At 40.8% G+C, this 14,531-nt stretch overlaps 1 long non-coding RNA gene across 2 annotated transcripts in view; it reads right to left on the bottom strand.

Moving 5' to 3' along the window:
* Positions 1–3,629: 3,629 nt before the first annotated feature.
* The window catches only part of LOC112157582, a 13,545-nt gene continuing 2,643 nt past the window's right edge, over positions 3,630–14,531 (bottom strand). For both annotated transcript variants that reach the window (XR_002921173.2, XR_002921172.2), the window contains exons 3-4: positions 4,881–4,998; positions 3,630–3,883 (exon numbers count right to left, since the gene is read on the bottom strand). This is a non-coding gene — a long non-coding RNA (uncharacterized LOC112157582). The remainder of the gene's footprint in view (positions 3,884–4,880; positions 4,999–14,531) is intronic.

Below are 14,531 nucleotides of genomic sequence, written 5' to 3'. Positions count from 1 at the left end.
CATGATGCATTGGGTTAAAGCAATTCAAATTATTGGGGTCACGGAATGACCCGGGATTATGCCATTTCTGTTAGTTACTAAACAATTGATCAGAGGGCCGTCAGTGACCGTGATATCCACACAGGGAGAGAGGGGATATTTAATTAAACCTCAAGAATTGTGATGGAAAAATATTTAAAAGGGGTAAAAAAAAACGGAGAGAAAGAGAAAGCGCGCGCTGGGGTGGTGGGCTTACACGTGCAGCAGCGCAAGAGCCAAACAGAGAGAGAGTTATAACAACACAAAACGTAAAGAAAATGAGAGACATTAGAAAAGAAGAACAAACTGGAACCATTTAACTTTTCTTGATAGTATGAAGGAACAGAGTCTGCAAGAAATAATTCTGAATATGTATATATATTTTATAAATATTTTATATATTTATGGCTCCTCAATCAACCTGTCCAGACACCTGAGAACTGAGAGAATCTTCTCTAAAACAGAGCAGATCATCACAGAGAAGAATCCAGATGACATCTTCAAAGCTGAAACTCTTTTGTCTTTCTTAATGAATAAAAGTCTTGATTTAGTGGTTTTTGCACAATTTAATTTCCATTTGGGTTGTGGTTGCAGAGTTTTATGTAGTTCACCTCAAATGTGTTTAAAAGGAAAAAAGCTTAAAATGCGTAGAGTTAAAAACTGAATAGTTGATAGTTAGTTCTTTTTTCATTAATTTTGTACATTCTATCTGGAATGGATAAATAACAGCATATACATAATTGACACTTTATATGAATAAAAACATGTTTACACCTTGGATTTTGTGCATAATTTTATATAATAGGTGATAATAAATTAAATAAAGCAAAAAACAACCTAAAAATCCATTTGGTAGCAGAAAGAGTCGCTGTTTTCAGAGAGATCATGCAAAAGAACCGAATCTCTGAGAAGAGCCAGAATTCATCACTATTGTGGGGGAAACAAGGAAAGACCATCGTCTTTACTTTGAAAGATTTTTAAGGATTCTTAAAAAAAAATCATTCCTAAAAGCTGATTATTTACAGTTTTTTTTTTTTAGTTATTCTTTTATGACAATAAACGTAGACTGTTTTGAAGAGATACACGTTTAACTTGAGCAAATTGACTAATGATAACGATGATATTTGCAGCAGAAAGTTGTAATGTGGGTGAGGTAGGGGGTAAGTGAATTGAGATTGAGAAACACTGGGTTTAAGTGACAGCACCTCTGCACTGCAATGACACTTCCTGATTATTTAAAAACATGTAGTCTAGATTGTGGAGGGACTGTACATCAGTACAGACTAACATTTTTTACCTTTTGGATGCTAGTGTGCCGCAGAATTTTTTTCATGGAAAAAGTGTACCTTGGCTCAAAAAAGGTTGAAAAACACTGATCTACTGAAGGCGTCTCCACTGCTCTAGAGTCCAGTGACGGCGTGCTTTACTCCACTGCATCCACGCTTTACATTACACTTGATGATGAGTGTCTGGATGCAGCTGCTGCCATGGAAACCCATTCCATGAAGCTCTCTGTGTACTTGAACTGATCTGAAGGTCACATGAAGGTTGGAGCTCTGTAGTGACTGACTGTGACCTCAGTGCACTCTGACCTTCATCATCCTCTGACCTCTCTTCATCAGTTCACTTGGTGTCCGAGTTGCTGTTGTTCCTAAACTCTTCCATGTTGTTCTGATAGAGCTGACAGTTGACTGTGGAGGATTTAGGACATTTCTCCACTGGATCTGCTGTACAGGTGTCATCCTATGACAGTTCCACTCTAGAATTCACTGAACTCCTGAGAGAGGAACATTCTTTCATTAATGTTTGTGAAAACAGTCTGCATGCACTAGTGCTTGATTCTATACACCAGTGGAAAGGCCAAGTGATTAGGACACCTGATTCTGATTATTTGGATGGATGAGCCGATAGTTTTGGTAATATAGTGTACCTCCTATCATGAGAATACCTCACCGTAAATCAGAGAATGAACTCCAAATATGTCAATTGAAAAATGTTCTTCCAATTTTTCCCTTAGAAGTCCAGAGTTCAGCTTTTAAACCTGAGCTCTGATAGCTGGTCAGAGTGAACTGGTGGAGGTAGAGGAGCACAGTTGCTGTGTTTGATCATGCTGACCTAGTTAGACTCTCCCCACCTCAATAAAACATCCAGACTGAGAACAGAAGCACAGGTTGTCTCCACCTGTACTTTAGCTGAAAGGACGAGGTTTGAATTATAGCTGTGAATATGGAAAATGGTGAAGGAAAATGCTCCAGACAGACAACAACACAATCACACATGAGCCACAGACAGAGAACTGACTCCACAGATGAGGCTTTTGTAGCCCAGTCTAAAAATTTACTTTCAGATTAAGCATTCAAAAACAATTAATCTAAAGTAATTTTGATAAGTGAGCAATAATTAAACAGGAATTATCGTTAAAAATCATCTTAAATGGTTAAATAAGTTATTGTTTATTAAAATGCCTGCCTCAAACAAGAACAGGACTGAAGGAGGAAACGCTCAGAATTGGAGGAATAAACCAGAACAATACTTCACACCTGAGCACAGCCTGAAACCTCCTTATAAATGTTTGTGGTGATTGCTTGAAATGAGGGACAGCTGGTGAGGTCTGGGAACAGCAGACAGAGGCTTATGGGAAATAGAGTGAAGATGAGGTTCAGGAGAGATTTAGAACTCAGTCGACGGCTCCCTCTGGTGGTCTGAGGGAAAAACAGACTGCTTCATGACAGAAGTACTCCAAAAGAGATTCTGGCTGCTATCCAGAAGAGAGGTTGTCCTCCTGAGCCGACTCCAGTTCCTGCCTTATGTGCGCCCAGCTCTGTTGACCTGCTAACCACGCGTGGAGCCCACCAGAACATCTACTGCTCTCCATCCACTAAGTTGAAGGATTCGTGTGTAAATGCACGTGTTTTATCTGATTTGCTTGCTTTGCAAGTGAAAGGGCCATTCGGTTTTAGGTCACAACGATCCCAAGCAACAATTCAGGCCTGCAACTTTAACAAAATTCATAAGATATGAACAGAAAAAAGAAAAAAAAAAGGGGAAGAGATTATGAAAATTCCAATGTAATTTAATTGTGAAATTTTGCTGAATCATATTTTGTTCATTACTTATACTAAAGTTTTACTATTTATTTTTAACCAAGACTGTGTAATGTATTTTATTTATTTTAGTTTGCAGAAATTCAGTTGTCTGTGAAACTAATTATTCTTAGTAGGAAGTTTCATCTAAATGAACCCTTTTGTTTTCCTGCTAAGTGGAGGCACCGCCAACATTATTAACGTAAAACTATAATAAGTTTATAAATCTGGAACTTCAATTGCAACTTGTATCTCCTGTTTACCATATTAAAGTTTAAATAGAACATACTCAGGACCCCACCTGTAGTATTGTCACCAATAAATGAAGAATAATAAATAGCTGCATGAGATGGGTCTTACACTTTGAATATTCCCCTTTGTGACTCCTGAAAGGAACACATGCAAAAAATTAATCACACACGGGGATTGTACAATGATTACAATCTACGGGTACATTTAAAAAAACAAATAAATAAATAAAGAAATCACAGTTTTTGTGATTAGAGTTCAAGAACCCAAATGCAGAAGGACAAGTCGGAACCCATTTATTGGCACTAATAAAAAAAATCACCGTCCTTGATGGGGGAAAAGGGAGAAAGCTGATAAAAGAAAAACCATTGAGTAACATGACAAAAAAAACCTGCAAACGCTCAAACAGAAAGATGAAACAAGGGAACTTAAATGGGCAAACAACTAATTGAACTGATAAAGTGCAGCTGTGAACTCCTCCAGCGGGGAGCACTGGGAAGGGGGCGGGAGCAGCAAGGAGGAGCCCAACAGACCTGGACAAAAACAGTGAAAGAACAAAGAACCAAATCAGCAGAACATGTCAGTTTTCCCATATTCATCTTTATTTTCTGAAGTTTTAATGACTTCTTCAGCAGCAGGCATTACTACTTCCCTTACATAGCAAGAACAATCATCTAAAATGAAATCTTACTATGTAACACACATGCATCTACACTCACATACATTTACACACACCCCACAGACATACTTTCACACATACATGTAAAAACTCACTCAAACACTCACACAAACACTGACTCACAAACTCTCATACACAACGCTCAAATCAAACTCACACATTTACTCACACACACAAACGCTTTTTTTGTCAACTTTTGATTTTTGTCACTGCATCCAGCTGGATCTGAATCAACAGACAGACTGTGAATTCTCCAGATGAATTCAGACATGCCCCCCCCACCACCACCACCTTCAGTCTGCAGTGTGTAGGTGTGTAACAGTGTGTAATAGGCTTCTCAGAGCAGCTGCAGCCTGAAGCCTCCACTGAACTCAGTGGGAGAAAGTCAATTACAGCAGAGCTGAGCTTGGCCTGTGGGGGCTGTATGGGAGAAAGATAAGAACATGAAGATGGTGCTGACACGTTCTCCCCCCAGATGCATGTAGGGGCAGCAAGAACTGCACTCTGCCCTGATACACCCATCCAGACATGGAGCCAGACTGCTGCAGAACTGCAGTTCACACACCAGTCTGTCATTGATTCATGTGAGGTTCAATCGTACTTTCATTTAGGCTCACCATGATGTCCTTTAGTCACAATCCAGTCCAGTCATAGTTTGTCATCTCTGACTAAATAAACAGTGAGTGACATCTTCATTTCCAACAAGAGCCACCAACAAACTCAATACTTAAATTGGCAGCAGTCTCTAACTCACACTCAGGAGCTCATGGCAGAGCAATGCTGGTGGAAAACTCTCACAGTAGATGTTGGGTGGACATGTTTCACCCACTTCAACTGCAGACTACACTAACCTCATTATGGCTTGTCCTTCAGGTAGCAGTCTACTTCATGGATGCTGATGCCAGAGGATCCCTCCTTCTCTCAATCTGCCAGATCATCCGTGGGATTGTAAAGAGCCCAAGAAAAGTTCTAGGAATGCATAAACACATGCACTAGTTAGTGTTGTCCACATGGTGTTAATGTGTCTCTGAGTGGAAGGTGATGTAGCCCTCCACTAGACCTCCCGAGTTGGTTGATGAGGAAGTAATATACAAAAACTTTGTTTAGAAAAATAAATCAATTTATTATAAAGTTAGAAAATAGTTGGATCAAAATTGTATCAAAGTTGTTCAGAGCTGCAGGTGTCAAGCAGGATGCATTGCTGACTAACTTATATAGCAGCAGAGGCATTCCCTGTCTGCATACACACTAGTAGTAAAAGGATTCCACAACTGGTTCCACGCCCAGCTGCATGTCAGGAAGAGAGGTGAAGGCTGGTCTCTGAATGGCTTCCTATGGTCATGGAGGTGTGGTTCGTACTCTAACTACTTGTGTCATGTGTGTCCTGGATGTGGTGTCCAATCAGTTATGTGAATCCGTCCTAGCTCCTGTCACACACCCAAACGAGGTCATTCTGCTCCACTGTAGGAAAATACCCAGACTAAACATCTCCTTCAAAGTCATGACATGCTCTTGTTTTCCTCAGTCTGCTTCATCAGTTATTCAACTGAACCGAAAAACACAATACTGTAGATGTCATGGAGGCACTGCACACAAGCTCATCTTCAATTTTAAATTCTTATGCAAGTTTGAGATCTGCAGAAATGACACAAGGGGATCTACAAACTTCAAGTGTACCACTGAGAACTGGCTATTCTGGTCATCCTGGGTACAATAGAGTTTGATAGTGTGTATGAAATAATGATTGTGTGTGTGAAAGAGTTTGATAGTGTGTGAGAAATAATGATTGTGTGTGTGAAAGAGTTTGATAGTGTGTGAGAAAACAAGTACAATATGTATTAAGTCTCACCCGTAAGTCCCTGTATTAAGTCCCTCCCATAGTATGGTGCTTGCATTTAAAAGTGTTATTAAAAAGTAAATGAGATCCACGCATGTCGTACTGATTTTAATTTTTTTCAGCTTCCCCTAAACCCTGCACACTGCATTTGTGCTGTTCGAGTGAATGGTGCATGCTCCTTACACTCACCTTGGCTGTTAGAAAAGAGTATGTCAGACAATCAGTGTAGTTTGTGTGGAGATCTTACAGGCACTTGTGTATCATGTCCACACCCCATGTGTGGAGGATGGCCAGGAAGGGCCAGTGAGCACTAATGACTTCAATGCTGCATAAAAGGAATGCAACAGCATCACGTGTGCATCACAAGTGCATTTAACTTACAGCATCTAAACTAATATTACACAATACATTTACCACAGGGACAAGAATGGTATGTTCCATTTTCATGATATCCCTGAAGGCTGTACGAGCCTTAAGGAAACTGCGAGACATACCTGTACTCCATTTATGTAACCCCTCACGGGTCTGGACTACCCATAATATCAGCTCCTCGAATGCTGATACTAATGTTTAAGCAGGCAGCTGTGACTGACTCACAGTATCCACAGAAAAGGCCTGAGTCCATCCGGGAGGAGCGAAAGAACAGCCACTAAACCAAAAATCAACACTTATTTTCTGCAAGACTTATGTAAAATTGACACTTAGAGTCACAAGTGAATGGATGAACAGACGAACAGATGGATCCATTTTTAAAGGGGCCCTACCATGATTTTCTTAAACCTTTCAGAGTAAAATATATCCATCCATCCATCCATTTTCTTAACAGCTCCGTCCCTTTCGGGGTTGCGGGGGGTGCCGGAGCCTAACCCGGCTGCTGATGGGCGAAGGCGGGGTACACCCTGGACAGGTCTCCAGTCTGTCTCAGGGCCTCAATCACACACATACATCCACTCTCACATTCACACCTAGGGGCAATTCAGAGTCATCAATTAACCTATGAAGCATGTTTTTGGACGGTGGGAGGAAGCCGGAGTCCCCGGTGAAAACCCACGCATGAACGGGGAGAACATGCAAACTCCACACAGAAAGGTCCCAGCCGGGAGTCGAACCGGGGCCTTCTCGCTGTGAGGCAAGAGCGCTAACCACTGCGCCACCGTGCAGCCCTATATCCATATATAAGATCATATATTACCTTGGAAAACTAAAAAACAAATTGTTTATTAAATATTAGTTATATTTCATGAGTTTGCTGATACCCGGAAGTAAAACAACACAATTCCTGAAGCTCCCCCTGTCACTGCTGCTGTCCACTTCATGACGTCAGAAATCCATGTGTCTGTATTTCTCCCACGAAAATAATTCAAACTTCTTCAAAGATGGATGCACATACGATATATCTGCCTGTAGTAGGCCTAGCCAACTCTAAACTCTTTCACAACACTCTCTTTTACCTTCAAAACTAGCCTTAAAACATTCCTCTTTGGACAGGCGTTCTGCCAGGCTAGCTCATAATCAGAGAAGATTCCCTCTCATGTGGTCCTTGTGAGGCTAGATAAATAAATTAATATTGATGCGTTTAAATATAAATTTAGATTTTCCATCGGCGTTATTTTTTAGATCAGCTCTGGGGTTCTGTTCTCTATTCTCATCTACTTCTCCTCTCTTCTATTCTTTATTATTTATTGTATTTAGTTCTCCATGCTTTTGTTGGTGCAGTTCCATTCACATGTTGTTCTTCTTTCCCACTCTCCTCTGGGGAGCGGGAGAGATTTCAGATCCCCGGTGGATCGCCCACGCTCCCACTCTTGGCCGTGGACCACGCCCCCGACACCATCCTGCATCTCTGAGTGAGAGTGATTCCTGCTGGGTCGTCTGTCCTCCTGCTCCTGGTCGTGGACTGCACTTCTGCTTCTTCATGACTGTGGACTTCATCATCACTCGTCCCTCAGCTCTATCTGAATGAACTCTTTTAGATACGTAGTTGTAGAAGCTAATCTTTCTTTAACAGTTCTGGTATCGCTTGTCCGTCCTGGGATAGGATCTCTCCTTCATGTGGGAATCCCTAAGGTTTCTTCTTTTTTCCTGACTCAGGTTTTTTAGGAGTTTTTCCTTACCGGGAGGGAGGGTCTAAGGGCAGGGATAACCAGTTTATGTAGTCTGTTTAGTTTTTAACAATTGTTTATATTTTGAAGCCCAATGAGGCAAATCTCTTTGTGATTTTGGGCTATATAAATAAAAATTGAACACAAACACTTCTGCACGGCTGTGCGGGACGAGGTTTTTTTTTTTGTTTTTTGTTTTTTTGTTTTTTTTTGGGGGGGGGGTCAAAAGGGAGTGGCATGGTTTGAGTAACAATCACCTGTTTGAGCTGGAATTTATTGAAGTCAGGACACAACTGGAGGGTATACGGTATTCTGCATCTAAAATGAACGTTTTTGTGCTGATCATCACGACCTCTGTGGATAAATTGAGTGTTGGTGTGAATATGGGGGCGGAGCTGTCAGAGTAGACTCTTCCTGGAGAGAGCTGTTCACATTGATCTTAAGTCAGCTCGTTTCCAACCACTCGTTTTTGTGGGTATGGGAGGGGCTGCTGCAGACAGAGCAGGTTTTTAGAGGATTACTCTTGAATGCATGAACGGATCAAAATACCGTGTCTGTAACATGACAAGTGAAAGTTTCTTCTGAGATAAAAAAAAACACTCTTCCTAGCATCAAAAGAGGTCTTGAACACTTAGTTTATATAGTACCCAGTCAAATGAATGATTTTTATAAATGGCTGTTATCAGTAACGATAGGCGTCTAACTTTGTTTCTCACACCCTGTTATATCTATAAATTCACTTTAGATGTTTCCACTAAAATCATATTCCAGAGCTTCTGGTTTGAAAAGATAAAATAGATGTTTTTCAATTGAAATTAAAACCAAGTCTTTGGTTTTGAAACCCATTTTACATAGAAACTGAGTTAGCAGACTGGTAAAATAAAAGCTTTTTACTTCCCTCAATTAGTCTAAGGTAATTTGATGATATCTGATGATATGAATAGTGTTTGATGAAAGAAATCCTCACTTGTTTATTGTCTGCTAATCTGAATTTCACAGATCTCCTGTGTGTCCTACTTGTTGTGAAGAATAGAGACAATCCTTGATTCCATAACAGAAGAAAGCCCTCTGAGCAGTAACTGCTGAGGCTTGTGCTGAGAAAAAGGGTTCTGAGTGAGGAGAGGAGCTAGATGAAGGGAATTCATGCAGGATCATCTGGGCACTGTCTGGCAGACTCGGGAGAGCTTCACTTTACTTGCTGTAATCGAACATTAACAACACGGCTTGTTCTGCAATGTTTTTAGAAATGACTCTTGTTTGTTTTTTCCCATCAGCCTCCCTTTTCTTCACTGATGAGTATAAAGCCATCCCATCATCACTTCTCATGACTGCTGGTCTGGTCTTGAGAACCTCAGCCTCTATCCTAAATGTGGGGATGAAGATGTTTTCTGTGGAGGAGGGATTTATGTTTGGAATTCAAGCGGTCTGCCTCTGCTGCCTTGCTGGATCTGAGTCTGCTGCAGACCTGAGCAGCATAATAACAGTCTGTTAGCAGCTCGCAATGCCAGTGTCCCATTTCTAACATGAGGACGAAGCAGAGATGGAGAATAAAGGGCATGTACAGAGACTTCTGTTTAAATCCAGATAACAGCATTTGAGCTTTTATTGTACTTATCCATCGCATGATGCTCTTTCTCTAAAGCTAATTTTGAAATATGTAAAGAGTTTTTTTTTCTTTATGCAGCCTTTTCTCTAAAACACATTAAGACTGCAAACACCTCTACTGAAACCTTGATGTTTCCTGTCAGATTTAGTGGACAAATGAATGCTTAGTTTGCAGCTGGGGCCAAATGACTTGACTGAAAAAGAATTCATTGTTCCCGTCATGGCTGGACAGGTTCCTGTCCCTCTGTCTCCATCTTCTGGTTGTCTCTGTCACTGCTGTCCTCTGGCCTTTACCTGCAGGAGTCTTTTCTCCACAGATGCTCAAGATTACAGGCAGAGACTCCTGACACTCCTGCAATCCATCGACGCTCATCCTGGCTGCAAATAAGACCCATCTGTCTGTGAGCCCAATGCTGGGAAGGATTACTCTGGCTTTGACTATATTCAACATCCGTTTTCTCCTTCATCTGCTAGCTGACTTAACACTTTGTTGGGTCCAAATTCCTTCACTACTTACCACTTGGTGACATTGTTTTGAGCTACAATTCAAATATTGAGTGTCCTAGATATTTCCCAGAAATCTCTGTGAAAAATCCGTGTGTATCGATACTAAATAGAAATGCTTTACTTGTGTTTTTTATGCATAAGTATGTGCTTGTGAACTGTGGTTGTATTGTGTAATGTACCGCACTTTTAAGCAATTTCTTATAGTTGTTTTTCTTTGTGCTGACAGAAGATCTGAATCTAAATGTTATCTCTGTTTAAACCTTAAAGACGGCTCTTGTGTAACTATTATTACCTTTTTCATAGTTCTGAGTGTGCAAGTGCATGCATTGTCACACATGCACACAAATCACACATGCTTTCTCACACAGACTGAATTTCAGAAGAATATCACTTCTTTCATTATGAATTTTAAAAAGTAGTAGTAAAAGATGGATTCTCAGCTGTCACTCTTGATGTTGTTCATACACTCAACAAGAATATAAACGCAACACTTTTGCTCCCATTTGTCATGAGATGGACTTAAATATCTAAAATTCATTCCAAATAGACAATATTACCATTTCTCTCAAACATTGTTCACAAATCTGTCTAAATGTGTGATAGTGAGCATTATGAGAATTGTGGAATGTTTTTTTGAATGTTTTGGATTCAGAAGGTTACTAAAGCTAGTCAGATTCTTTAACAATGGCCTGGCCAAAAGAACCAAATCTGAGAAAAGAGCCAGACTTACCATCACTAGATCATCTCAAACTTCAAACTTTATTTATTTGTATAGCGCCTTTAATATGAAACACAAAGCGATCTCAACTCTCATCACTCAGAGAAGTGTTCTATGGTTGAACGATTAGTGGTTCTGGGCTTTTTTAGCGTCCCTGGGCAGTAGAGGGTTGATACTTGTGATGCCCAAATGCTGCAGGGGGAATGTGTTACAGGATGTCTGTGGACAGTTGATGAAGGAGCTTTTATGATAAAATGAATGAATGAAATGGTTTATTTCAAGCAATCAGGTCATGAAGATCACTTGAAAGGGAGTGGGAGGAAGCAAACTTATATAATCCCACCCCGACTCGACCATTTTCTCTACATGAATTATCAATATCCGGTTCAGGACTTAATATCCAAATATAAATAGCTTGAAGCTCCAGCAGGGCTGACAATTTTGATTAAGAGAGAACTGCTGGGGTTAGCTTAGCCTGTGTGTCGGCTAACGCTGTTTTGAGCTCTGCCAAATCGGCTTCAAGATTTTTTCTTCGGTGCCATGTTCAACTCTCCTCTTCTTATTTAAAAAAATGAAGATAGAAAAGATTATGAAATAATTCAACATTCATCTGATTTTTCAGCAGCTAGTGGTTGGAGTTAACTCATGAGTTTCTCTTTTCTTCTCCTTTCCTCCTCTGTCTATCTTTGTCTCTTTCTTCCTCAAACACCCCCATCTCTCCCATCTCTCCCCTCGTTCCTGCCATCTTTATCCTCTCCTCACTCCTTTTTCGTCTGCTCCTTCTCCTGCACGTCTTGTCTTTTCTCCATCACGCCCCCCCCCCACCCCCCATTTTGAAACATCAGCTCTCTCAGCATGTGTCAAGCTGCCTGCAGATTTTACCCATAATTCCCTTCTGCTCATAATGAGGGCGCTGGGTCCTGGCAGTGCTGAGTTCAAACAATGAAAAACTCCAATTAGAGGAAGCTCATGAGTCTGTTTGGATGAGAGGGTGAAAGTGGGACACTGGTGTTTTAGTCAGTGGGATGGAGAGGATTTCTGTTTTTGGTTCAGGGAAAGGATGTGCAGAAGAAACAAAAGGCAGAGATGGCGTGAGAGTTCCAGAAAGAATAAGAGTTCAGTAAAGAAAAAAAGAGTGTGCAGCTGCAGTATGAGCTTCCAGAAGCTACTGCATGCTCTGGGTGTGTAGGCAGCTCTCCTTTTCAACCTGCAGTACCACTTTGATTATTGGCACTATCACACCAGGGTTCAGACATCCACTCATTTCTGTATGTTCAAAGCATCTCATGACCACTGTACCTGTCACCGCTACATCCATGTCTCAGTGGCTTCAGTGGCTTTATCACACGGCTTAGCTTCTCCAGATCCCAGTCCTCTTGAGGAAATTATTCTCTCTAGCACATTTTCTCCAATTTTTATGAAAAATATTTCAACCTTTTGTTGTTGCATAAAAAAATGTAAACACACTCTGACAAATGTTTGTGGACTTTAAAGATTAAAAAAAGAGGAATCATCAATATTGCATCTTGCCAAGTTTATTTCTGTTCAAATGAATGTATCACCCGACCAGGGACATGCAGTCACATGAGGCAGATGATGCAGAGCCTAACCTACCATCATAAAGATCTATACTAATGATACAAAAAGTGTTTGTTTACTTCTCAGTGCTAGAAATGAAATTTCTGCATTATTTAAATCTTTTAAACATTGTTATCCTCCAAATCCCTGTGTTTTACATCGTTTCTGTTTCGTTACAGTGTAGGCTGTGCAATGGGGCAGCTCTGCCTCACATTAGAGTGCACAAACCTTTGCAAAGGGGATTGATTGCGTATTGCTAAATCAGGGAAGCCTACCAATGTTATGATTAATTAAAATGCTCTCATATTTTCTTGAAATTTTCATTGCATGTCCTCATTTTTTATTTAACAAGTAATATGTTTGATGTTAGTCATTTTTTCATTTAGTGTTTGGGTCAGACATTAAGCTGCACTGATGGTGATGCAGGCAGTAGCTCTGCCTCACTGTAGAGGGTGCTCATGAGCTCATGTTTGTTCTTCAATACTCGCTAATAAACCACAATAGGAGATCCTTGGTATGTGTTTTACTCTGACTGAATGCAAAACTGGATGTAACATCTCAGCTTTAGAGGCCTCTTCACCTTAATCGCTAAACATGTAACATCTAGGGCTGTCAGATTTGTCACGTTAAAAACGCATTAATCCGACATGTGCTTGACCCCGACAATTTTTTTGACGCATTAATCGCGGACTTTCTCATACGTGCCTTTCCATACTGCGCGCGCGGGCGTCCCGCCCTCCAACTCACCGGCTGTTCTCACTTGATCACAGGCGGGTCTCCAACCACCGAGCTGCGAGCTAAAACAGGCCGGCGCTAGGACCTGGAGAGCTCCTGCACCCTAACCCGGCTCCGGTTCGCGTCCAGTACCACGTCTGGTGGTACCGGCTCTCGTCCGGCGCCGCGTCCCGAGAGCTGCGGACCCCCGACGTTCCGAACAGCAAGCGCACCGGGGGACGTTTTAAATGTTCTGGAGGTTTAAGCGTGATCCAACCCCAGCATAGCGGTCTGTCTGCCGGCATATTCATGGCGTGAGCTCCGCTGGACACGTCGCTGCATCGAGCTGCAGCCAGAGAACGCGGCGGCAGTAACAGACTGTCAAACTATCCACAGTGTATCCCGCTTTTCTCAGTCTTTAATGTTTAAAAAACAAAAGTTCATTGGAAATGATAAATCTCTATTTCATTAGTTCAGCAGAGGAGGAAAAGATTTGGTCCTGACAAAAAATGAACATGAAAGTGTTATGGAAATTTTATTTTTGATGTTTTTTATTTTATTTTACTGAACGTTGATTGAAGTTTAGAATTTAAAATGCCCTTCACTTGCACTTGGGCTTTTGTTAGGAATTTTATGTTACAGCCTTTTATTGTTAAGAAAGTTTATCTCAATACAATGTTACAAAATAAAGTTTTTCTGATGAAAACTATTAATTTTGTCATTCTTGTTTTCATAATTCATGTAGAACTGCTAAATTCCACGAACCACACATTTTTTTCCTTAAAAAAAGGCCACATGTAAATTTGCGATTAATCACGAGTTAACTCTGGACGAAATGTGATTAATCGCGATTAAAAATTTTAATCGCCTGACAGCTCTAGTAACATCCTGTCTAGGCCATATTTGAACCTGCTGTGTGTGTACATGTGTGTGTTTGATGAACAAACACATCTCAGCTGCATCAATAGAAGCAGATGGAATGTGAGATGCAGCGCTACCTTCGTGTGGAGCGGTCCAGGTAAAGCTGCTTGAATGAACAGTTGTCAGACTGAGCTGGACCGCTGCAGGATCAGAGAAAATCTATCACTGAACAGTTAATTATTTTAAAGCCGAAAAAGTTAATAGCTGATGGTCTCTTGGGGGTAAAGGGGAACCAGAATCCAAATGTTCAGACCATGCATGGATGTTCTGGCAGATGACATAAGAGATGTGAAGGTTCTGCTTCTCCTCCTGTCTAAGGATGAAAAATGTCCGTAAAAAATCCTTTAAACTATAGCAAGAAAATCCCACTTTCCCATCAACCTACATAACTTTACCAACCTTATTATGTGAATGAGTTCTATTCAAGGCAAAACTTTTAGCAACTAGAAACTGATGAAGAAGATGACAACAGTGAAGCTGAGCAGAGAACTCATCTTGAGCGCGGTTAAGTTAGTTTCAT

This window comes from Oryzias melastigma, linkage group LG24 (assembly GCF_002922805.2).
Source record: "Oryzias melastigma strain HK-1 linkage group LG24, ASM292280v2, whole genome shotgun sequence".
In the NCBI taxonomy this organism is placed as follows: domain Eukaryota; kingdom Metazoa; phylum Chordata; class Actinopteri; order Beloniformes; family Adrianichthyidae; genus Oryzias; species Oryzias melastigma.
The sequence above is the reverse complement of the archived record's forward strand: the minus strand, read 5'-3'. Positions and strand labels throughout refer to the sequence as shown.